Source organism: Eriocheir sinensis, chromosome 6, assembly GCF_024679095.1.
Source record: "Eriocheir sinensis breed Jianghai 21 chromosome 6, ASM2467909v1, whole genome shotgun sequence".
Lineage (NCBI taxonomy): Eukaryota > Metazoa > Arthropoda > Malacostraca > Decapoda > Varunidae > Eriocheir > Eriocheir sinensis.
This window is the reverse complement of record NC_066514.1, coordinates 9,628,277-9,652,097: the sequence shown is the minus strand read 5'-3', so window position 1 is coordinate 9,652,097 and position 23,821 is coordinate 9,628,277. Positions and strand designations below refer to the sequence as shown.

Sequence of the window (23,821 nt, the reverse complement as noted above, 5' to 3'; positions counted from 1 at the left end):
CTCGGCAGCTTGCAGAGTCTCGCGTTTGAAGGTATCCCACCGTTCTACAGGGTCCTCCAGGGTGCCGAGCACTTCAAACCGATTTGAGACTGTCACTGCATACTACTGTGCACATGCCAGGTCCTCCAATCTCTCGAGATGGAACACAGTAGAGTTGCATTTCGAGATTCTTCTTGTCCTGACATGAAGCTTGAGTGTTGCAACAACAAGCCTATGGTAAGTTGCAAATAATTCAGCACTCCGGTAAACCCTGCAGTTCTGAAGGATCCTCGAACGCATCATCGAGTCTGCTGGCGGCCGTGGGTGAAGGAGGACGTGTCTCGCTCCCGTCCCGTGTGCGTCGCTGCTGCCGTCCTCGTGCCGTCTGGAGTTTTTTTTTCTTTTTTACAACAGAGGATACAGTGCAAGAGAGTAAACAAAAAAAAGAGAACAATAATGAAATAAAATGAAATAAAAAGTCCGCTACCACTGCTCCTGAATAGAGTGGCCAAAATATAAATCAGTTTCGAGGTGTCCTGAAACCCTCCTCTTGGAAGACTTGAAGTCGTAAGCAGGAGGAAATACAGATGAGGGAAGATCGTTCCAGAGTTTACCAGCGTGAGGATGAAAGAGTGAAGATGCTGGTTAATTCTTGCATAAGGGTTTGGACAGTATAGGGATGAGCTTGATCAGAAAGTCGTGTGAGGCGAGGCCGCAGGAGGGGGGAAGGTATGCAGTTAGCAAATTCAGAAGAGCAGTCAGCGTGAGAATATCGATAAAAGATAGAAAGAGAGGCAACATCGCAACGGAATTTAAGAGGTAGAAGACTATCCATAAGAAGATGAAAGCTGATGAGACGAAGAGCCTAAGGGCCGCTTTCACAGTCGTCTGATACGCACCCTAACCAAAGGCCCTACCATCCTGGTAACAGGCATTACCATCGCCTCAATCCGCTTTCACAGTCGCTGTTTTCGTGGTATCGGCGACTACCAGCCTGGAGACGATCATGACAAAACGAAGGCGCGTGATTCGGCAGTGTTGGTATGCCGGAGCGGCGGGAAATGTCAACATTACATCAGCTGAGCGGAGGATTATGAAGGAGTAATATGAAAAATAAACGCACAAAAAGTAAACGTGAAGAATAAATATAAAGAGTAATTGTGAAGAATAGATATGATGAATGATGAAAGAATGCTCAAATCTGCTGATAGCCTAATATTTCCTAGGCGGAAAAGGTGAAATAATGGTGAGAAGCATTAATTAAAGTTTTCTTATATTAGCATATGTCAGCAAGACACTTTTCACCTATATCAGTTACATTTATTTATTATTGACACTTTTTTTTATCAGACTTCACATTTATTATTTACTTAATAGGGCTGATTTTGTTATATATATATATATATATATATATATATATATATATATATATATATATATATATATATATATATATATATATATATATATATATATATATGCCCTATGCATACATATTAGGCTAACTAGAATAATACGAGTCTGACAAAGAAGGCATAACAGGTGAATAATGGTGACAAGTATTAAAGTCCTCCCTTCTCCTTTAATGTGTATTTTGCAACAATAAACCATCAATCAATCAAATTGAAATTATCAGCAGGACGTTTACTGGTCAGCACGTGAAGTGAGTTCATGTCATTCAAACTTTTTTTTTTTTTCTTATACTACCTTTGAAGCCGTGCAACGCGTTGTTGTATTGTTTAATATTTTTTTCACATCTATTTAAATAAATAATATAACCATTTGAGAGCAAGAATTTGTATTATTTACTAATTAATGTCATTGGTAAGCTCCATTGGGGAGCCCCCGCGGCTACCAGAGCTCCGTTAACAGAGGTTCAAATCTTTGGTACTGATGCAAACAAACAGCGCCGGGAAAGACGACTGTGAAATCGGATTTCTTGTTGGTAGCGGCGATCGCCACTCATTGGTAACAATCAACACAAACAAACGTGACTGTGAAAGCGGCCCTTAGACTCCACTCTGTCCAGAAGAGCTGTGTGAGTGGATCCCACCCACACGTGAGATGCATACTCCATACGAGAGCCGACAAGGCCCCTGTATATGGATAGTAACTGTGCGGGGGAAAAGAACTGACGGGGACGATACAGAACGCCCAACCTCAAGGAAGCTGTTTTAGTGAGAGAGGAGATGTGAAGTTTCCAGTTAAGATTTTGAGTTAATGATAGACATTTAGTGTTGAAGAAGGTGATAGCTGAGTATTGTCGAAGAATTGGGGATAGGTGTTTGGAAGATTGTGTCGAGTTGATAGGTGGAGAAATAGAGTTTTTGAGGTATTGAAGGATACAAGGTTCATTCTACCCCAATCGGAAATGATAGCAAGGTTTGAGGCTAAAATTTCTGCAGCCTCCAGTCTGGAGTCATGTACTACCTGATGTGTATTGAAAGAAGTTGAATAATGCAGAGTGGAGTCGTCGGCGTATGAGTGGATAGGACAGTTTGTTATGGAAAGAAGATCATTGATGAATAACAGGAAGAGAGTGGGTGATAGGACAGAGCCCTGTGGAACACCACTGTTGATAGGTTTAGGGGAAGAACAGTGACCGTCTACCACCGCAGAGATAGAACGGCCGGAAAGGAAACCGGAGATAAAGGAACAGAGAGAAGAATAGAATCAGAAAGAGGGCAGTTTAGAAAGCAATCGCCTGTGCCAGACTCTATCGAAAGCTTTCGATATGTCCAGCACAACTGAGAAAGTTTCACCGAAACGGCTAGGTCAGTTAAGAAAACAAGATCGCCAGTAGAACGCCCCTTGCGGAACCTATACTGGTAATCAGATAGAAGGTCAATAGTGGAAAAATGCTTTTGAATCTTAATTAAGGATTGATTCAAAAGCTTTAGATAGACAAGAAATTAAAGATATAGGGCGGTAATCTGAAAGATTGGAACGGTTACCCTTCTTAGGCACAGGTTGTATGAAGGCGTACTTCCAGCAGGAAGGAAAGGTAGATGTTGCTTGGCAGAGACGAAAGAGTTTGACCAGGCAGGGTGTCAGCACGGAAGCACATTTTTTAATAACAATAGGAGGCACTCCATCAGGTCCATAAGCCTTCTGAGAGTTGAGGCTAAAGAGGGCATAGAAAACATCGTTCTTAAGAATCTTAATAACAGGCATAAAGGAGTCAGAGGGGGAATGTATAGGAGGAATATGTTCAGAATCGTCGTGAGTGGAGTTTTACAGCGAGTTTAAGAGAATAGTTCAGCCTTAGAGATAGATGAGACGGCGGTGCTGCCGTCAGGGTTATTAAGGAGAGGAGGGAAAGATGAAGAAGTGAAATTGGAGATGTTTTTGGCTAGGTGCCATAAGTCCCGGGATGAATTAGAAAAAGCAAGGTTTTGACATTTTCTATTCATGAAAGAGGTTTTGGTAACTCGAAGAACAGATTTGGCACGGTTCCGGGCATAATTATAAAGATCATGGTTAGCAGGAGTGCGAAGGCCTTGGTACCGTTTGTGAGCTGCCTCTCTATCTTTGATAGCATGAGAACAAGCGTGATTAAATCAAGGCTTTTTAGCATGAGGAGTAGAGAAAGTACGTGGAATGTATGCCTCCATTCCAGAGACAATCACCTCTGTGATGCGCTGGGCACACACAGAGGGGTCTCTCTCCTGGAAGCAGTAATTATTCCACGGTAAATCGGAAAAGTACATTCACAGGTCGTCCCAACGAAATTAAGCAAAATGCCAGAAGCATCGCCTCTTTGGTGGGTCCATAGGGTGCACAGGAGCGATAGGACAGGATACAGAAATAAGGTGTCTCCAAGACGGTCGGAAATACTTGTAGGGTGCTGAAGCAACTGCTCTAGATTGTTGAGGAAAGCAAATTTGTAGGCTTGTTTACCAGGCTGGTCAGTGAAAGAGGATGAAAGCCAAAGCTGGTGGTGAACATTGTTATCTCCTAGAATGGAGATTTGATCGAAGGGAGAGTGGGTCAAGATGTGCTCCACTTTAGAGTTCAAGTAGTCAAAAAAATTTACATAGTAGTAGAGCTAGGTGAGAGATAAACAGACAGATGTATTTAGTCAGAGAGTGATAATAAAGTCTTAGCCAGATGGTGGAAAATTCTGAAGAGTCAAGGTCGTGGACATGAGAGCAAGTGATGTCATTGCGCACGTAGGCGTAACATCCACCTGGATTGAAATTTAGAATAGAGATAGTAGAAGGGAACAGAGTAGAGATTGCTGTCAGTAACCTCAGAAACCTGTGTTTCGGTGAGGAAGAGAAGGTGAAGAGGAGGAGTGATGGTGTTCCACAGAATCAAAATTAGAGCGAAGACCGCGAATGTTGCAGAAATTGAGAAGAAAGAGGTTCGAGGAGTTATCAAGACAGAAGGGGAGTCCTTTCTGGGGGAATATGTGCCCCCCCCAAGGCGGAGACTCCGAGGCATAGCGTAATTGTGCCAATTTGATTTATAAATTTTGGGAAAAGGTGTGTATGTTGTGTGAACGTAGTGTGGTGTGGAAAGAGAGAGGATCTGTCTTTAGAGAGTATGCTGAACTACTCTCTGGTGTTGATGATACTATAGGCACCCTCCTCGCTTCCCATATATACCTCAATGGGAGTGGCTTACGCTCATTTCGGTTGGTGTCTTCCTACCTACTGTCCTGCCTGTCTTGTCTCAGTCTTTCTACCAGTTATACAAATATCATAATGTTTTTACCAGAATCAATGCTACGGCCTCCTCATCATAGTGTCTATAGCGAGTAGAGCTACACTATAAACAGGCGAGTTTCCTACAGGTTCGTGCCTGGTCGAGGTTAGCAAGGAAGGCATAGGAGGTGAGAAACTGAGGAAAATGAATGAAGGGAAGGCACGGAGGATGTCAGGGATGATAATAAAAGGAGGCAATAGAGTAGTAAATAAATATGACGTAGGGCGAAGTCTGTGGAAAGAAGTAGCTCTACCATATTGCCTCTATGTACCAGAAATAACGCACTACAGAGAAGGGGACATTACACAGCTGGAAAAGGTTCAGAACACGGTAGGCAGGTGGGGATTAGGAGCTCCTAGGAGCGCATCAGTAAAGGCGATCAGGGGGGATATGTGATGGAACCCGTTTAAGGGAAGAATTATAAAGGGTAAGTTGGGTTTCTTAAATAAAATTGAAAAGAGTACCGAGGAAAGATGGACACATAAAATAACGCAAGGAAATGGAAATAAGTCCACCTGGGGGAAAGAGTTAGAGAGGTGGAAAATGAGAGAACACCTGAGAGAGGACTGGAATGCTATAGGGATCAGGGTTGTGAAGAAGAAAGTAGGTGGTCACAGAGCAGCCTCCCGAAACGGGCTGCTCCAACAGGGTTTAAGTGGATGCCATCAGGAAGGAACAAGTCTGAATCGTAGTAAAAATTGTTCCACAAGTTAGCGAAATAGACGTTTTCTTGTGAGCAAAGGGACTGAAGTCTGTTGTTTGTGCTGAATACTTTACTGTAAAAGCTAGATTCGGCACCGACCCTCGGGAGGATTCCTGAGATTATGATGTTACTGACACCCGTTTTATGTTTATACTGCTTGATCATGCGGCGGTATTTCTCAAGCAGTTCCTCAGAACGGGTTGTCTTTACGTCATTCGTCCCCGCGTGAATGACAAAGAGGGTGTTTCGGTCGGCATTTCTCGTGACATCATCGCACGCTGCGGTGATGTCGTCCAGTCTGGCCACGCACCATGGAGTCCCCAACTAGGCGAGCCTCAAACTCATCCTCCATGGTGTCTGCCAGCACCTGGAACCTATTGAAGGTAGTGGGGGTCAGTAAATTTTTGGTTGCCTGCTTCGGTTTGGCTCCATTCCTTACAGGTTGGAACCCGACATCCTGTGATGCAAGAAGAGAAGCGTTAAGTGGGGCAGGCTGGAAGGTGTCCTGTGAGGAGGGCTGGGGGTTAGCCTGTGAAGTAGGCTGGGGGTTAGCCTTTGAAGCAGGCTGGGGGTCAGCCTGTGAGGCAGGCTGGCGGTTGTCCTGTGAGGCAGGCTGGGGGTTAGCCTATGAGGCAGGATGGGAGTCAACCTGTGAGGCAGGTAACACGTCCTCCCGTGATACAGGAGATTCGTCTGGAAAGGGCACAGTCTCGGTGGAGGGCCTCTCCACCATCGATGATGGAGTCACTGCCACATTATTTGAAACAAATGCATGAAGGGCTTCGAATTTCTTTTCAAGATCATTATATTTGACTTTCCATTCAGTCACAGCCTTCTGAAGTTGTAATCTTTGAACGCAGAGACGGCAAGTTTTACTCAGCTGGAAGAACTGAGCTGCATATCGTCCGGGACAGACGTCACACTTAAGGCTCGAAGGCATTGTTAGAAATTTAAGCGAGTTAACAGTTTGGGCAAATATTAAAAGCGCTTTCGAAATAACTTAAAGTGTGACCATAAATTGAGTTGGAAAAAAAATGTGCATGGAAATTAGATACTGCTATGTTAGATGCCTCCAACACTGGGAGTTCGCTCCCACAGGGTCTTGAAAACGCCTCAAAGACCAATCGCTTGTCCTGAGCCTCGGTCACGAGAGAGACTTTCACAACCCGGCGCTTTTCAGCTATTGTCCTCGAAGTTTTGTCCCATAGAACGGGGCCGGCGTAGTCACTCAGAGCAGAGCTGGCAAGGGAGGAGAGGAACCAGCAATTCGTTCCCACTTTCCGAAACGTCTAACCCAACTCTGCGACCCTTTCGAGGCCTGGCCAGTGGCACCTGTCACCAGGTGTTCTCCATCAACTCTAGAGAGTACCAGACGCCATTCCTGAGATACCAAAAAACTGAAATATTCCTTGAGTATAAGAAAAACCCTCAGAGACTCTACCTTGAAGCCGGGAGGTACAACCTCAAATGGCCCACGGAAGACATATCTTTCAGGAGAAAACAAGAACCAGCTGTTATGCTGGGAGGGACGGGGAGCTCATACCGGCAACTGGTTTCCAGGGAGGCTTTTTAGTGTAGAGGTCGCCACACTCCTCTACACCGCAGGCCTAGTCAGCTGGACCAGCTGACTAGGACCCTAGAACTCCAGCCATTGTCTCATAAAGAGATCCTCTGCCTGCAGTCCAATCCACCACTGCTGCTGCCCAGAGGCTTCACCGTGACCCTGGCACGGGAGACATATCAGATATTAAACCTTGTCCATGGGTGACCTGAGACTATGCAGGGCAGGGACGTCTAGTTCCCTGAGGTGAAAACACTTCACCCGCATACCCGGAAACGAGGGAGAGGGAGAGGAGGAGGCGGAGGAGGAGGGTGGGCGGCAAGAGGGGAGAGGGTGGACGGAAGAGGAAACATGGAAACATGGAAATGCAGGCAACAGAAACCCTATTGACTCATTACGTGGTTGCCCGCTTTGGTGATTTAATCTGATCGACAGCCACTTGGGGCCTGGGGAGCAGATGAAAGCACCTCGACATTGAAGAGCAGATGAAAAGCACCTCGATATTGAGGAACAGATACAAGAACATAGAAATACACGGAGACTGGGAGAGGACGAGTGGCCTACACAGGGCAGCCCCAGAATCCCCCCCAATACTGACGGTGGGTGAGGTGTAGTTTCAGGGGCACAGGTAGAGGCTTGATCCTCGTTTTACCGGCGGTAGGGGGTCAAAATTGGATTTTACTTTCTTTTTCGATCTGATGTATGTGAAGAATTTTTTTGAGTTTTTTTTTTATGTCACGCGCTATTTGTTTTTCGTAGTTGCGTTTACTACTTCGAATAAAGGTGCGACAAGCTCCGAGGCTGGTGTGGTACTGAGTACGGGATTCGTCCGTGTCATTTTCTTTCATCAGGTTATAATTCCTATTTTTTAAGTTTACCGCCCTTTTTATTTATGTGGTCATCCGCGGTGGATCCACGGTACAATTTGATCGCCTGGGTTTCGTAGGCACTGTAGCCTTCTCTACCTGCAAAAGCTTATCTTTGAAGTTGTTCCACACGTTGTCGATTGTATTGTCGGTTAGGTGAAGATGGTCCCAGGTCGCAGGGGGAAGCAGCTCACGGGCTAGGTTGAAATTTGCTTTTTTGTAGTCTGGTATCACTGACGGATTGTCTACGAGTTTGTGACTTATGTTGACATTGAAACGGATTTAGTGGTGATCGCAACCATTAATTTTTTCACCAACTTCACAGTCGCGAATGAGGTCGGGGTCGCTTACTAATACCAGATCCAGCAGATTGTTTTCTCTAGTCGGTTGAGTTACAACTTGAGTGAGGAACGAATCCTCCACCATTTTTATAAGCCTGTTACCCTCTTGATCTCCAGTCATCATTCCCCAGTCAATGTTAGGGCAATTAAAGTCCCCAATTATTGCTTCTTTGCTTTGTGTTAAAAAGTGAAGCTCTTCGTACAAGGCAGTGTCGTCGGCTGCCTGCTGTTTTGGAGGTCTGTATACGGTCGCAAGTGTTAGTTTCTTATTATTCGCGGTTATTTCCACATAGACGGAGTCGTAACTCTCTGCGTCCTGTTTGTCTATTTTTATGGCAGGGAGCGTACTTTTTACGTAGCAAATTACTCCTCCTCCTTTCTTGTGCAATCGACTTTTTTGGAAGCTTTCGTACCCGGGAAATGACAGTTCAGATACTAGATGTGCAGAGTTGGCCCAAGTCTGGCACCTAGATAACAGTAATGTTTTAAGTGGCCTTTTGATGAACGACCACAAAACTCAACCAGCTGGCCACGCATCATGGAGTTCCCAAATAGGCGAGTCTCAAACTTATCCTACATGGGGTCTCAGTATCGGAAACATCCTGAAGGTAGTGGGGGTCAGTAATTATTTCGTTGCCTGCTTCGGTTTGGCTCCATTCCTTATGGGTTGGAACCTGCTGTCATCCTGTGAAGCAGGAAGAGAAGCGTTATGTGGGGCAGGCTGGGAGTTGGCCTGTGAGGCAAGCTGGGAGTTAGCCTGTGAGGCAAGCTGGGAGCTAGCCTGTGGGGCAGGCTGGGAGTCAGCCTGTGAGGCAGGCTGGGAGTCAGCCTGTGAGGCAGGCTGGGAGTTAGCCTGTGAGGCAGGCTGGGATTTAGCCTGAGGTGTCGGGACCCAGAAGAACAAACAGAGGATGACCATAGCACCACAGTTAATTAATAGTGACCCCAATCAGAGGCAAATACCGGGTTGAGATATGGAGACAAGAATTGTAAATATGATAGGAGAGGGAAGGAAAGCAATTAGTCAGATATACAAAGCCGTAAACATATGATAAGACTAGCACTTACAAGGCGGGTTACGGAAAATACCCAGACTTAGATACAGAAAACAGATACCCAGTAGGCGTGGTCAGAATGTGTGGATAACCATTCAGATGACTCTAACATGTCACGTGCAGTGTGACGACATGCTATAAGCGAATAACTGAACAGCGAAGTCACTGTGGGAGTGTCTTAAGTGTGAATCACGAATAGCAGCAGAAGTAAGCAATACATCATAATGAGCTAGCCAATGGTTGTTGACAGGAAGTATTGGCTACTGGTTATGTAGAAAATTAAGGCGTGCCAAGAATGTAGTTCCGCCTCAAGCAAAGAAAACATGTGACCTAGAAATCAGTAGTAAGAGCAGACGTGCTACTCACTCAGCTGAGAATGGCTGTTGTGATCTTAATCGTGAGTAGAAATTTGAGAATCTAAGGGAAACCGACTGTTTTGTCCTGGAAATTATATTGTAGGAGATGTGTAGTAGGATTGTGAGTGGGACAGGATAGTGATTATTTGTTTGCGATGTTAAGCAGAGATGGAAACCACTGCGTGTGGTAAGATTTGGTGTTTCCGTGAATTGCAGTAAATTATACTATAGGATGAGTTATTAGGATTTGTGAGGAGAGTACTTAATTATTGTGATGTAAGCAGAGATATGCAAACCACTGCTTGTGGAATGATGAGTGTTATTATTATTGGCAACAATTGAGCACATATTACAGTATTATGTTTAAGACATGTCGTTTGTCATATGTTGTATCCATCGCTGAATATGCCAGAGTGGTATGATCGTCTAAGCACAGAATATTGCGTAAGGCAATTATTTTCATTTAATTTTAAATAAATGTATATTATATTTTTCCCTTGTTTATCCTCGAACACTAGTCTCCAATAACAACCTAATCCGGATCACGCTACCAGGGATACGGGATGGTGAGATCATTTATGAAGTAATTAATGAGTGATAAAAGAGTTGTTTTAATACAAGTTGATGCAAATCAAATAAAATGTAAGGATTAAATAAAAGAAAAGAAGGGTCCAAAACTGGCGGCAGCGGTATAGGGATAGACAGGAGCGTGTGTTTATTACAGTGTTTTCCTTAAATTAACTACGTTTAATGAGAAAAGGGCCCCTACTCTCACCATGTTTAGTTCGTTTTAGCAGCGGTAGCGATAGCGATGATATAAGTACTTGTTCTTCCGGAGAGTTAGACTCAGAGTCAGACAACATGCCGGACGAAACTGGTCGGAAACGGTGTACCGGATCCTTAGCAAAGCACTTGTGAAGTCAGTGGCCAAAACAAGTCTACTACAATAGATAAAACAGATCTAGCCTCTAGCAGTTCCCTTAATTCGAGGAACAACTATGGCAAAGTCACAGGATTAAAATATTATATGGGAGGTCGGAGCAAGGACCCAAACAACCCCACATTTTCCTGTACTACTAGTGTAAGGCAGTGGATTAAAGATATAGATTCACGGACTGCTGATAACTGGACTGATCAAGGAAGGATACAGTTAGCAAAGCAACACTCATTAGGCCCTGTCTTTCAAATGATTTCCACTACAATTGAGACGGACGGTTATGACTGGAACAAGGTTAAACAGCAACTGTTAGAAATATTTCCTGATGATAAAAGCTATTATGAGAGGAAAGAAGACCTAGCCAGAGCAAGGCGTGATTCTGGGGAAACAATACCTGAATTTTGAGTAAGGCAACATGAGGCAACCTGTTCATTTTAAAAAATGAGGCCAGAAAATAAAATGTCATTACAGGAAGACAAAGTAACTGCTTTTTCGACGGCCCTACCAAAACCCTTTAAATCATATTTAACTGATGATGACATGAAAGATCCTTCAGCAGTGTACAAAAAGGCCCTAAACTTCGTGGAAAACCATCAACAGCTGAAACTAACATGCAGTGATCTCATGAAAGAGACTTGTCAACCCGTAGCGATGGTGACTGGCCAAAAATCTCAGCACTCTAGGCAAGCTAGGAAGGAGGAGCAAAGACGCCCCCCAAATAATTATATAGTATGCTTTCGTTGTGAAAAGGTAGGACACTAAGTCTTGCTGGGTAGAAATTTGCAGAAATTATGGCAATACTGGGCATTCTACTGCCCATTGCTGGCATTTTCTGAGAGGAAGAGGAGGACAAGGCAGGTACCCACCTCATGGTAACTCCTACAAACAAAAAAAAAAAAAAAAAAAAGCCAACTTTCGGTAGAAATAACAGAAAATGAACGGAGAACGAACAAGGGAGTAACCACATCACTAACAAATAATGAAAATAAGGCTATAATCAACATAACTCAGAGTAATCTTGATAGCCAGATCGCACTAAACTTACAGGTACAAGAACATGATAAAACATAGATGCAAAGGTGGCCGCTCTCCTAGATACAGGAGCGTGTGCGAGTTTTATAACTGATTAATTTATTCAAGAGTTAGGACTCGCAATAAATGAAAGTGAAGCGAAATCCGTAAATATTGTCTCGAAGCAAGGACACCATATTGAAAATGAAGGTAGGAGACAGGTTAACCTTAAATTTGGAAGGAGAAATAGCTTACAAGATCTAATAATAACACGCAATGTAGATTTACCGACTCCTATTTTGTTGGGTACTGATTTCATGTTGCAACATGAAATTACTCTAAAAACGTTGCAACCACATGAAGAACAAGGGAAATGAGGCTGGAAACTGATGATAGAAGGGGAAACTATACCACTACATCCCATTGAGCCCTCAGTTGAATGTACAGTAGATGAAAATGAAGAAAGGTTCACTGAAAGCAAGGCCGTACGTTGCTAATCAGTTGAACCTTTGCAGCTGCATGCATCTGTTGCAGGTTACATAACGCTAGTGACGCAACTACAGGCAACTGAAGCTTTATTTGAGCCTTGCGTTAGTACTCCTCAGGCTAGAGTCTAGTGCTCAGGGATACTTAAGTTGACCCCTTCACCTGACAATCAAAGATCTTATGTCACTGTGCCGTATTTGAATGTTGAAAGTGAAAGTATAGAGATGGATGATAATACAACGTTAGGATTTGTGAAGCCTGTCACTCAGGAGCAATACGCTGATCTGCCACAAGTATCTAGTGTACAGACCGTTGACACAGTTAAGACAGACTTGAAGCCCGCAGAGCTTGAAGCAAGGAAGAACAGCCTCTATCAAATTGCTGACGCTAAATTCCCAAGTGAAGAGAGGGAAAATCAGGTCTTAAAGTCCTTAATAAATAAATATATAACAGTGTTTTCCTCAGAACAAGAACCATTAACAGTAACGCCCTGTTTTATAAGCACCATCAAGCAAAACACAGATGAAGTAGTGTACAGGCGTCCCTATAACATTCTTTTCATTTATCATGGCAGAGTAAATGAACAACTTATATCGCTCCAGCAACAGGGTGTGATTCGCCCTTCGCGATCACCCTATAAAGACCAACTTACCCCAGTGCCAAAAAAAGGAGGACTACGACTTTGTCTGGACTTCTGGGCAATTAACAAGACACTACTGGACGACCGATACCCACTCCCTAATATAACGATCATACTCAGTCAATTGGGAGATAGTAAGCTTTTTTCATGCCTAGACTTGAAAACAGGGTTACCATCAAATCCCCCTAGATGAAATTAGCAGAAAGAAGACGGCATTTTCTTCTCCAGCAGGACATGGGGAATTTACTTATCTCCCCTTTGGCCTTAAAACAGCCCCGTCCTGCTTCCAGACAATAATAAACACTGTCCTTACATGACTATTAGGAAACAAGGTTCAGGTGTACTTTGATGACATAATTATCCTGGGCGATACATTTTCTAATGATGTAGATAACTTAGAACAAATTATGGAACGCTTAAAGGAAGTCAAACTGACTATTAAGATGGAGAAGTGTAACTTTTTTAACCCGTGGGCCTCGGCTATGGGAAAGCCGAGAAGTGGCCGAGAAACGGCAACATTATACTGCATTTTGAGACTAAGAAAAGAGCATGGAACGTATATCAGAGCACTCCTCTCATAACCATAAAGCCGTTAAAATAATTAATTATGCTCAATCTCCATTCTTTTGGGGTGGTGTTTCTTACAAAATAAACAGTCCCGTGACACGTGGCATTTAGCCGAGAGTCGCTTGTTGTCTACTCTAGAGATTTTGACAAGTGATTACTGCATGAATAGCTAATTCAATCTGCCATGACCTTACAGCACCACCTATGACAAATAAGCCCACCTCAAGATCAATCACCTACCACAATGATCCAGGGCATGCATGGTGGGTTGCTCTATGCCGCCATCGCCTACAATTAACTCAAATTAGGCGTTTTGAGCCGAGCCCCAAACTGGGTCCGCCGTTTCAGCGGACCGACTTGCGGGAGCCCAAAAATGGGTCCGTCGACGCTGCCGGGTTAAGGACAAAGTAGGTTACCTGGGCCATGTCATCAACTCAGAGGGAATAAGACCTCAATCTTGCAAGCTGGAGGCCATACAAAACATCCCGGCCCCCAAACTGTTCATGATTTACAGTCATTTCTTGGATTAACTAATTATTATCGCAAATTTATTGCAAATTATCCACAAAGTATTGCTCCCCTTCTAAAGATTAACAAAGGGAAGAAAGGTACACTCAAGAAAAAAAATAAAACTCCACTCATATGGACAGATGAAGCAAAAACTGCGTTCTCAACCCTGAAGGATAGAATGCTTGACACAGTCATTCAAAAATTCCATGACTTTAACAAACCTTTCGTGCTCACTAATAATAAACTAAGACCTATTTCCTAATAATAAACAAAGACCTATTTCCTAATAATAAACAAAGACCTATTTCCTTTTTTTAGTAGGAAATTGAACACGGCAGAACAGCGGTACAGTACAGCTGAACGAGAGGCTTTAGCTGTAATATATGGGTTGCAAGTGAACCGCCCATTAATACTGGGTTACCCTATTGAGATCCACACGGATCACAGACCTTTAGTCTGGTTGTTACAGGTAGCTAGTCCCAACGGCAGGATAGCTATATGGCAGACTCTCATGAGTGAGTATGATTTCACAATAAATCATTTGCCTGGCAAGGAAAATATAGTTGCAGATTTTTTATCAAGGATGAAGGCTCAACAGGACACTGAGATTGAATTAGAAGATCCGCGCGATAATGTTTGTGGATGGGGAACAACAAATATCGTGGAACACGTGGATAAGGAGGGGCAAGGTATTGCACTAGTGCAGAAAAATAAAAAGGCGCCAAATGATATGGAATCAAAATGTATTAAATGTATGGACATGAATTGTGAGTGTATTGTCCATACATTTGACTGAAGTATTCAGGATATTAGTGAGCTGCAAGAGAGAGAGAGAGAGAGAGAGAGAGAGAGAGAGAGAGAGAGAGAGAGAGAGAGAGAGAGAGTTTTATTTTAAAATCCTCGTATGCCGTACACTATGCTAGAAGAAAAAATCAGCAGCCCTGGTATGATTTTGACTCCTATAAAGAGGAAATGGCTGCAATTGCAAGGAAAGTTTACATTGAAGATGATAAAGAAGAAATGGAAAAGTACTACAAACCAACGAAACTCAAAACTATCAGCGTTGGCGACAGAGTGTTCTTCAAACATACACCAAAAAAAAAAAAAAAAAGAAGTTGCAACCTATTTTTGATGGACCCTACAGGGTAATAGAGAAGATCAGTGACGCATTGGTAAAAATTAGGAACCTCCGGACTAGTCAGATTTCAACGGTCCACACAGATAGAGTAAAAGTCCTTCATGAAGACTGCATCGATGTGCAGCAACAATGACCAACGGTTAGGCGAGCATACCCTTTAAATCAGAAAACAGACACTGAAATATTTTTCTGCATTGCCCTGGTACTGAGACTAAGGGTGGTATTGCTAGACAGAAGGTCGAGGACAAGTTACTTCCCATGAAGTCAAGTCGTTACTGAGAGTACTTGAAATGCCCGCCAAAATACTGGAACATGGTCGAGTGTCGAGGACACGGGTACCCCCGTGTCTTCGTCGAAATCGTGATTTAAATTGTTATCAGAATTTAGACAATGTAAAAAATACAATAAATTATAAAATAAATTTTCGGGAAAAAAATATCCTATTAGGCAGAACACTAGTGTTTCTCTGACAACAGTACCCGTTCCGCGTTTTACAAGAATAAAGCGTCGTGACGACAACAAGCTCCCCCCTCCGGCCTGGCGTCACGCGGGAGAGGAAGGCTGCCGCCATTACTACAATTCATCATCCATATACAGGTAAGACCAAGCGTATTTTCCCGGCTGTGAATGATTGTTTAGTGTTTTTAAAGTGGCAGGATACGTTAGGCGGGATAAGGCGTGTTTACAACTTGCTGGAAGGCTGACAGGAGGCTCGCCTTTCATCGCCATGCCGTAGCCCTAACAAAATGTATTATTACACCCGGGTGAGGGAGCTTGACAGGATGTATGATCTTATCATTCGTGCTTGGTAATACTAAGAGGTCTCCGTGGTCTAGTGGTCAGCGTGGCTGACTACTACTACGCGGCACCGTGTCCGAATCATGACCCGAGGAGTCAGCGTGCTGCTCACCCAGCTGTTCATCCTCCCTCTCGGGCTGGTTGATAAATGGGTACCTGGGGAAACCTGGGGAAGGTAAACTGTGGTAACCCGGATGTCAGACTGGCCCTGTGTCCCGGGGTGTTGGGCTCCCTCCTACCACAGGCTCACGTGTTCATGCAACGGAGAACCCACGCGCAGCGCAGCTATAGCGTGTGCCCCCAACTTTACCTTAACTTTGGTAATACTACAGTGAGCCTGACGCCAGTAAACCTCAATAAGTATGAATTGTGAATGCTATGAAATAGGTCAAGGAAGCAGCCTTCATTACTGAGCCTGCCCACCCCAGCATGGCCAATATTAATATTTCACACCATTATGGGGAATAATTACATTGGCCATCTAAGCTCAAGCTTATATTCAGACAGACCTTGATGCTTAAGTTCCAATTCAAATGAAAATAATCCTTGATGAGGGTGATGACACAAAAGATTAAATATATTTTTTATTACAGAAAAAGCAGCAATGGCAGCATACAGACACCTGCTACGTAGAGTGGCTCACGTGGGACAATGGGAAGACCTGGCCATCAGGAGGAGAACCCGTTTGTTCAGGAGCCGTAGGGATCCCTTTGAAATGTACTCGGAAGAGGAGTTCATTCACGCTTTCGGCTATCCAAGCAAGTCACCCTGGATCTCTTATCAAAAATCCAGCACCTATTGCCAGATTCTACCAGGAAAAGAGGTAAGCTTAAAATATCATAGGTCTGAAAATATAAAAATGCCATTCTTTACAGGTACTTTAATCAGACCTGATCAAGCTGTGGCTAGCAAGATTAATGTACTGATGCTTAACTGCAACAGGAGTCGATTCAGGAAAAAAGTTTGCCGGAGGCCCGATTGTTGATAAGTCCGATGAAATTGCCTACCACACAATTTGGAATGTCCTGCGAGTTTTGTTGTTATAGCCGCAGCGCACTTCTGAGCTAGTTTCCAGTCAGTTCAACATATCAGTTCAACATATCTTTTGACACACTTTTCTAACATGAGTTTCTGTTGTCAGCCATAATTTCTGTGTGTGTGTGGGGGGGGGGGGGGGGGTATTTGGGGGCAACAGCCCCACCAATGTTTTTCAATCAACCTTAAAATGCCCCTAAAAGTGCCTATTTACAAAATATTCCCTCACCTGCACATCCTTGCTTCGATCGCTACCCTCTTCCCCCGCCCACCTCATGAAACTATGATGCCTTCTAGACCCCTGCAAAAATCTGCAAAAATTATGGGCTTGGTTATTGATTGGTTGAAAAGTAGGACAAGGCAGTCATCCACATTCTCAGTGAAAGTAAGGTGAAGGTGGGGGCACATACTATAGTTGCACATGGCCTGAGTGCTGACCTCTGTCACATTAGCACTATAGCCTGTGGTGGATATGAACCCATTACCCCAAAAGAGAGGGCAGGTGTAACATCTGGGTTACCACAGGTTTCCACAGGTACCCATTAATTTGACAGGCACAAGAGGGAGAATGAACAGTTGGGTGAGGTGCACACCGACTGGGATTTGAACCTAGATCTGCGGATTTGTAGCTTGGCACGATAACCACATCACCATGGAGGTGCAGTCATCAGGAATTATTATTATTGCTATTGTTGTTATTATTATTATTATTATTATTATTATTATTATTATTATTATTATTATTATTATTATTATTATTATTATTATTATTATTTATAGTTATTATAATTATAATTATTATTATTTTAATTATTATTAATTAATTTTTTATTATTATTATTATTATTATTATTATTATTATTATTATTATTATTATTATTATTATTATATTTTTTTTATAATTATTATTATTTTCATTATTATTAATTAATTTATTATTATTATTATTATTATTATTATTATTATTGTTATTATTATTATTATTATTTATTGTCATAATTATTGTTATTATTTTCATTATTATTAATTAATTTATTATTATTATTATTATTACTATTATTTATTATTATTGTTATTATTATTACTATTATTTATTATTATTGTTATAATTATTATTATTATCATTATTATTATTATTATTATTATTATTATTATTATTATTATTATTATTATTATTATTATTTTTGTTATTATTATTATTATTATTACTATTTTCATTATTATTATCATTATTATTATTATTATTATTAATATTATCATTATTATTATTATTAATATTACACTGGGTAACAAAAAAATATTTTTTGAAAATCGTCCAGGGTTTTCCAGCTGAATTAGACTAATTTTGATGCTCTGAGTCCGAAAATGACCTTGGTTTTGCTGAATCAGGTCAAGATTTTTTGCTACAGATTTTTTTTTATAATCGATTTTTCGTAAAAAAACAAATTTCTGCGGATCATCAGCTGAGAAACCCTGACGATTTTTTCCGTTTTCCTCAAGAAATAAAAGTCAACGTATCCAAATTCATTCAGTTTTTATTTACTCCATCAAATTTGATAAGCATATAATACTTCTAAATAAACGTTACGTGACACAAAATTTCAGAGTTCACGGCATAAATCGGCGTTTCTTCAATTCCCGTGCGTGAGCAGCTGCTGGGTTGTCTCTCTTCAGCGACCAGCAGTAGTCCGCCAGCATGACTGCATCCCACCTCCCCTGGTACTTCTCCTCCATTTGGCGCATGTCCTGATGGAACCTTTCTCCCTGCTCGTCGCTCATCGCCCCAAGGTTTTCAGGAAACTTCTCCATGTGTGAGAATAGGAAGTGCATCTTTATACTCATCAAACACCCGAGTTTTTGAAAAGCCTCTATTATGCTGCTGATGAGTCTGGCGTGGTTTGCTGCCTTCGTGTTCCCCAGGAAGTTGTTCACCACCTCCACAAACGATTTCCAGGCGGCGCACTCTAGCGTGTTCATGGAGTTTTGGAACTCTGTGTCGTTGATGAGCTGCCGTATCTGTGGGCCATCGAAAATGCCGGCCTTCAGCTTCTCAATGGTCAGTCGAGGAAAGGCTCGGCACAGGTAGTTGAAGCACCTCCCATCCTTGTCCAAAGCGCGCGTGAACTGTTTCATTAACCCAAGCTTCATGTGCAGCGGTGGGATCAATATCTTCTCCCGGGCAACAAGAGGTTCGTTTATGATGTTTCTCGCCCCAGGTACTAACTGCTCTCGCCGGCCACTCTTTCTTTACATAGTGCTGGGCTCTGTCTCGACTGTCCCACATATATAAAGCATGGGTACTTTGTGAACCCGGACTGCTGACCAAGTAGAAAGTTCACCATCTTGAGGTCGACGCAGATGATCCATTGGTGCTGCTCATATTGGATTTTGTCGAGCACGTACTTCACTGCTTCATAGTTCTCTTCGAGAGTTGTGGAGTGCGCAAGAGGGATTGAGGCGAACTGGTTCCCGTTGTGGAGGAGCACACTTCAAAGAGCGCTTGCAGCTGTCAATGAAGAGTCGCCAATCTCTCGGATCGTATTGAGAAGCGCCGAGTTTAACAAAAAGACCGGCGACATCTCGGCAGTACACGAGGTCTTCCTCCTGGCAGAAGTAGCCCATGTAGTCCTCATGCCTTCTACGAAAGAAAGTGATACGCGCGTCCTCGCCAAGTAGATTTTTCTCTTTGAGTCTAGAGGCCAACAGCTCGGAGGAAGTCTTCGACAAGCTGAGATCCCGAACCAGATCATTAAGCTCACCTTGTGAAAAGGGCTGCGGACCATACTCCTCTTCTGTATCTCCTCCCTCGTCTGTAGTGGTGGTCTCGTCGTCGCTGTCAGGAAGCTCTCTGAACGCTGGTACAGGAATTTCTTCGCAGTGAGCAACTGGACGGCGGGCAGATGGAAGGTCGGGGTACTGGAGGCTGTGCCGATTCTTCCGGTTGATGCCAGTAGTATTGATGGCGCAGAAGTAACAATCCGATGCATGGTCAAACGGCTCCCTCCAAACCATCGGAATCCCAAACTTCAGTGAAGTTTTCGCGCTGTCAGGACCCAGAAGACGAGGAAACAGAGGAGTGAGATATACAACTGTGTAAACATCTGACAGGACAAACACTAACAAAAAGGGTGACATATATAACAGTGTAAGCATCTCAAGTACAAAAGAGGGGAAACAACGAGGGTAAAGGAAAACAGATACCCAGAGAGGAAAAGCAGGTATACAACTGTGTAAACATCTGACAGGACAAACACTAACAAAAAGGGTGACATATATATAAGTGTAAGCATCTCAAGTACAAAAGAGGGGAAACAACGAGGGTAAAGGAAAACAGATACCCAGACTCAGATACAGAAAACAGATACCCAGTAGGCGTGGTCAGAAAGTGTGAACAACCTTTGAAAAAGACTCTGACCCGTGACGTCAGTCGTGGCGACATGTTATGAGCCAATAATTTAACAGAAAAATCACTGAGGGAGTGTCTTAAGACTGACTCACGAATAGCAGGAAAAGTAAAACAATACAACATAATGAGCGAGCAGATGGGTGTGACAGGAAGTATTGGCCATTGGTTATGTAGAAAATTAAGGGCGTGTCAAGGATGTAAGTCCGCCTAAAGCAAAGAAAAATGTGGCCTAGAAATCAGTGGTATGAGTAGACCGAGCTTGGTTCTCGCCTCAAGCAGACCTGCTACTACTCACTCAGCCGAGAATGGCTGTTGTGATCTTAATCGTGAGTAGAAATTCGAGAATCTAAGGGAAACCGACTGTATTGTCCTGGAGATTATAATGTAGGAGATGTGAAGTAGGATTGTGAGTGGGACAGGATTGTGATTATTTGTTTGCGATGTAAAGCAAAGGTAAAACCACTGGGTGTGGTAAAATTGGGTGTTTCCATGACTTGTAGTAGATTATACTACAGGAATGTGTTATTAGGATTTTGTGAAGAGAGTACATAATGATTGTGATGTAAGCAGAGAGATACAAACCACTGCTTGTGGAACGACGAGTGTTATTATTATTGGCAACAACTGAGCACATATTGTAGTATTATGTTTAAGACGTGTCGTTTGTCATATGTTGCATCCATTGCTGAATATGCCAGTGTTATGATCGTCTGAGCATAGAATATTGCGTAAGGCAATTACTTTCATTTAATTTTAAATAAATGTATATTTACTTTTTCCCTTGTTTATCCCCGAACACCAGTCTCCAATAACAACTTAAGCCGGATCACGCTACCAGGGATACGAGACAGTGAGATCATTTATGGAGTAATTAATGAGTGGTAAAAGAATTGATTTAATACAAGAAAAGAAGGGTCTAAAAGCGCCCTTCGTCCACCGCCGGAGGTATTCCACGCACGTCTTGTACACCGTGTGCGGTGCCCAGGACTTATCTTGGTCACCCAGCTTGACTTCAAAGTAAGCCTGGTAGGCGCGCTTCACAAATCCTGTGATGTTCTTCCTGTCCACTGACAGCGTGTATTCTCCGCAGATGTAGCAGAAAACGTCAGGATTATTCCTGCATGACCGTCGCGCCGAAATGACCTGAAAAATATTAAAAAAAAATATATGTAATATGTAATAGCAGGATGCAGCTGACTGTCAGCAGGATGACTGACTGACACGTATGCAGCTACTTTAGAGAAGTAAGTTAGTTTTGTAATTCGATATATTCTTCAAGAAAAATATGATTGAACTCAAAACCCCTGATATTAGCATATGTATAGCTCGTCAGGTAGGCCTATGGCTGTATCTCAAAAAGTTGACCTGATAGAGCAAAATCAGTGTGATATTCGGACTCAGAACACCAAAATTAGTCAGAATCAGCTGAGAAACCCCTGACGATTTTTTGGTTGTTACCCTGTGTTATCATTATTCTTATTATTAATATTATTATCAGCCTGTTTCCGGATGTCAGGAGTATACTGGGCCCTGGGAGAACCTTCTTTTCTCTTGTAGGTACACACCATCCCGAAACAAAACAGAAGTGTGTACCATTCATGTAGCTGTGGTCTCTTGTACCCCATTATGGTGGTCTCAACTACCCCATGTTATATAAAGATCAATACAAAGTAAACATTAACATTGATAACCTCCACATTGGCTGTATACTTACATAGGATGCCTGGCTACGGATCACAGAAATTGGACTTGGCTGAGGGACACGGCTTGTGTACAGCACACCTTAGCGTTACTGGGTCACATTCCACGAATATACATACACAAATCAATAGGAATGAGGGGTACTTGTGGAATGAGTGAAAAGATGTGGTTTACATTTTCAGATCTTATGTACTTGAACGTCTACAAAACAGAAGTTAACAAAACAGTCCGACCTATTATTTTTTTTTTTGTTTAATTTTTAAAAGAAATTTCCTTAGCTGGTCTCAGTTGCCCCAGGTGGTCGCAATAGCCCCGTTCTATGGTGTGTGTGTATATATATATATATATATATATATATATATATATATATATATATATATATATATATATATATATATATACACGTATATATATTCTAATAAATATTTCTTTCTTACAGGGCTTCCAATCCCACCACGTCTCCAGCTGCTGGTAACCCTCCGCTACTATGCCACTGGGAGCTTCCAGCTTGACATGGGGGATTGCTGTGACATGTCGCAGCCCAGTGTATCTACCTGTGTCAAGACTTTGACCAGTGCAATCTGCCAGCTAGCGGGGGACTACATAAAGTTCCCCAGTCCTGCTGAAGAACAGGATGTCATGCGACAATTTGCCGAGGTAGCTGCCATGCCCGGAGTTATTGGATGTGTAGATGGTGTACACATCCCAATCATCAGTCCAGGTGGAGAAGATGCAGAACTTTACCGCTGCAGGAAAGGCTTTTTTTCATTGAATATAATGGGGGTCTGCAACTCATCCATGCTCTTCACAAATCTGGTCGTGAACTGGCAAGGTAGTGCACATGATGCCCGCATCTTCAGTGAGTCTGTTTTGTGTGCCACTCTGGAGGGAGGGCAGTACAGAGGATACTTGTTGGGAGATTCGGGCTATGCCTGTAAAAGCTACCTTTTAACTCCCATTCGAATTCCTCGTACTGTTAAGGAGAGGCATTACAATGCCTCTCACATCAAAACAAGGAACCTGATCGAGAGAACGTTCGGGATTTGGAAAAAAAGATTTGCTATTCTCTCAAAGCCAATGAGAACAGCACTCTCAACATCAAAAAAAATTGTGACTGCATGTGCCATCCTGCACAATATTGCAATCCTCAACAAACTCCCCATTGACATGCCAGAAGAAGAACTTGAGCCCATCAACATAGACATATTTGCAGAGGATAATGTAGGCACTGGAAATGCTCGCAGAGCTTCCATTGTTGAGAGATTCTTTTAGGTCTTCTGTGGATGTCAAAATGTACACCATTGAGTGCTGGCAATGGAACCCAGGCTTCTGGATAGGAGTCAGGGCAGCAAGCCAACCGAGCCATCGATGATTTAAAAGTTCTCCGTCTAGTCCAAGACCTACACTGCCCATGGTGCCTCACACAGCCTAACACACCAGAACATTTTCTGCTCCACTGCCCTAGATTCCACTCCCTCCACACCAACCTCAAATTAAGCATCCCTAACCAGACTCAACATCCACAGGCCAACTTTACATAGAAGGCTTGCTGGGCAGCGACACCCTCGGCCCCAACACTGCCTTCCAAGCCCTCAAGTCCATGCAGACCTTCCTACAGAAGTCCTGGCAACTCAACAGGATCTAACCCATCCCCTGGTGACACATCGACAGTATAACAACATCCGCTAACATTTCCCACTGATGGGGCTCAGGAGGCAGTGGTCCCACAGCCTAACCAGCCCCATAAAACACCCCAGAAAAAGATGATCCCAGAGGCCACTTCTCTGGCACTGTATCTGACATCCTCGCCCCCACTGTGGATATGCAGGAAAGGTGACTTCGCCCACACTCATGGTGGCTGGAAATGTTTTTATTTAACCCACAGTAGCACATGCGGTGCTATATATATTAGAGGAACTGCAATAACACATTGAAAACTCAGTAATCTACATGACAAAAATTTTCACTATTATTGCAGTTTTTCTAATGTAAATATATACTACAGGTGGCATTATGGGTTG

General features: G+C 42.8%; 1 pseudogene; it reads left to right on the top strand.

Annotated features, from left to right (window-relative positions):
- Nucleotides 1-16,262: 16,262 nt before the first annotated feature.
- Nucleotides 16,263-23,072, top strand: LOC126986956 (putative nuclease HARBI1; annotated as a pseudogene).
- The last annotated feature ends 749 nt before the right edge of the window (nucleotides 23,073-23,821 follow it).